This window comes from Mus pahari, chromosome 7, assembly GCF_900095145.1.
Source record: "Mus pahari chromosome 7, PAHARI_EIJ_v1.1, whole genome shotgun sequence".
Taxonomy (NCBI): Eukaryota; Metazoa; Chordata; class Mammalia; order Rodentia; family Muridae; genus Mus; species Mus pahari.
The window spans coordinates 61,151,256-61,153,967 of record NC_034596.1 but is presented as its reverse complement, the minus strand read 5'-3'; the positions used below and the strand labels follow the sequence as shown (position 1 = coordinate 61,153,967).

The window sequence follows — 2,712 nt, the reverse complement described above, 5'->3', positions numbered from 1 at the left end:
AGTTGGAGCTGGTTTACAGGTTCTGAGATTCTGTCCATTATCATCATGGCATGAAGCATAGCATCATCCAGACAGGCATGGTACAGGAAAAGCTGAGAGTTCTGCATCTTGTTCCAACAGGAGAAGACTGGCATCCTTAGGCAGCTAGAAGGAAGCCCTCTCAAAGCCTATCCCCACAATGGCATACTTTCTCCAAAAATGGCCACACCTCCTAATAGTGCCAATTCCTGGGTCAAGCATATTCAAATCACCACATTCCACTCCCTAGCCCATAGGCTTGTTCAAACTCATGAGTCTATGAAGGTCATACCTAGGTGTAGCATAATGCAAAATACATTTAGTCCAGCATCAAAAGTCCCACAGTCTATACAGTCACTACAATGTTAAAAGTACAGGAGACAGCTATATCAGGCCCCTGTCAGCAAGCTCTTGTCTGCATCCACAATAGTGCCTGGGTTTGGTAGTTATATAAGTGCCTGACAAATACAGAAGTGAATGCTCACAGCCATCCATTGCTCAGAGCACAGGGTCCCAAATGAAGGAGCTAGAGAAAGGACCCAAGGAACTGAAGAGGTTTGCAGCCCCAAAGGAGAAACAACAATGTGAACTAATCGGTACTCCCAGAGCTCCCTAGGACTGAACCAACAGCCAAAGAAAATACATGGTGGGACTCATGGCTCTAGCTGCATATGTAGCAGAGGATGGCCAAGTTGGTCATCAAAGGGAGGAGAGGCCCTTGTTCCTGTGAAGGTTCTATGCCCCAGTATAGAGGACTGCCAGGACCAGGAAGTAGGAGTGGGTGGGTTGGTGAGCAGGGAGAGGGGGAGGNGATAGGGGGTTTTCAGAGGGGAAACTAAGAAAGGGGATAACATTTGAAATGTAAATAAAGAAAATATCTAACAACAACAAAAAAAAGAAACTCAAAAAAAAATCACCTCAATAAAAGACTGTCTGAAATTAAAAAAAAAAAAAGTCCAGAGTTCAAAGTCTCTTCTAAGATTCATGAAATCTCTTAACTGTAATCCCTTAAGAAATCAAATTCAAAGAGCAGAAACATACCTCCAAAATCACAAGACATACATTACCATTCCAAAAATGTCATAGTGAAAAAAACACTGGACCCAAGCAAGACCAAAAGATACTTGGGAAAACTCCAAACTCTGCATCTCCATATCTATGTCAAAGCGCTCTTCAGATCTCCAACTCCGTTGGCTTCCTTAACTGCAACACAATTATTTCTCTTGATCTCTGTTAGTTGCTTTTCCTCAACAGGTATCTCGTGACTCTAACATCCTGAGGGCAGGGGCAGTTCCAAGGCACTTCAACTTTACAGCTTTTTGCTCTACACATGATCTTCTGGGCTCCTCCAAAGGGCTTGAGTCACATCTCTAGCTCTGTCCTCTATAGCTCTCCAGTGTCTGGTTGACTCTACTCCATTGTAGCTACTGTTCCCGGTGGTCATCCCATGATACTGGCATCTCTAACATGCTGGGGTTTCCTCACTGTAATTAGGCTTCACCAATATGCTCTCTTCATAGTGCCAAGCCTCAACTTCTTTGCATAGCACTTTCAGTCCTGTGTTGGGAGTGACCCTGTTTGAATGTTAACTGCCTTGTCAGCCATAAGTACTTACTTACAAAGTCTTAGACTTAGGATAAGTATTAGCTTAATTGAGATTTCTGTGGGAAAAAGTTGAGGCCTCTATGGGAAAGTACTATCCCCAGTTAAGAACAAATAGCTATAGATCCTGTGGACAGGTACCTAGGAACCCATTCTGTTCTGTTCCTCCTGCTGAACTTTTTACCTAGCCAATATCCTGCTTTTGGGAACAGGTGCATTCTCCAGAAACAAAGTGATTCTGCATCATGCCCCTCCCTATACCCTGTTTCTGTGGGCATAAAACCTGCCTGGGAACAATAAAATTTTGACAGCTTGATCAATCAGACTTGCTGTCTTTCCTTGTGTTTCTTGCCCTTCATTCTCTACACAGGTGGTTCCCCAGACCCTGTTCGACTGTCCCACGAGCCAGGACAGTCCTGGGCCATCAAGTGCAACTGAAGCTGCATTTTCACCATTGACCTTCCCTGCCTCCTTACAGTGCCAAGCCTCAGCTGCTCTCCATGACCTCCTCATGCCTTTAAAGCCAGTACTACCATCTCTCTTCATAGTGCTCAAGCTACTCCACTTCTCTTTCTCTCCTGTCTACAACATACTTGCATAAATTGGTGGCTCTTGCTACAGACTGGCTACATGACAGTCCAGCCCCTGGTGACATCCTCTAGGCAAGCAGGTATCTCTGACCTGCCTGTGCTGTGCACCAGAGGGCAGGTCTGTGGGTGGCATTGTGGTTCACAAGTCTCTGTCTGTCTTCTACCTCCCATGCTGTGCTGTGTGGTGGTAGATGGGTCTGTGTGTGTCTATGACCCACCTGAGCTGTGGGCCAGAGGGTGTCTGTGGGTGTCTTTCCTGCCTATACAGCATGACATGGAGGAACAAAGTTTTCTGTTTGTCTTCCTCTTCTTTTGGTGTGCTGCCTGGATTTGATTTGATTTGATTTGATTTTTATATGTCCTAGGTATAAAACAGGTTTGGCCACCAAGCTAGTTATCAAGCTAGGATGAACTGCCATCTACTCTGCCCCTGACTGATAAAAGAACACCACCACCAACAAGGTGTCTCTTCACCCATTGCCAGAAGGGGATATTTCATATT

At 45.1% G+C, this 2,712-nt stretch overlaps 1 non-coding gene across 1 annotated transcript; it reads right to left on the bottom strand.

Moving 5' to 3' along the window:
- Positions 1-2,562: 2,562 nt before the first annotated feature.
- On the bottom strand, positions 2,563-2,699 carry LOC115064455. Its single transcript, XR_003844306.1, has one exon. It is a non-coding gene; the product is annotated as a small nucleolar RNA SNORA48 (small nucleolar RNA).
- Between the last annotated feature and the right edge of the window lie 13 nt (positions 2,700-2,712).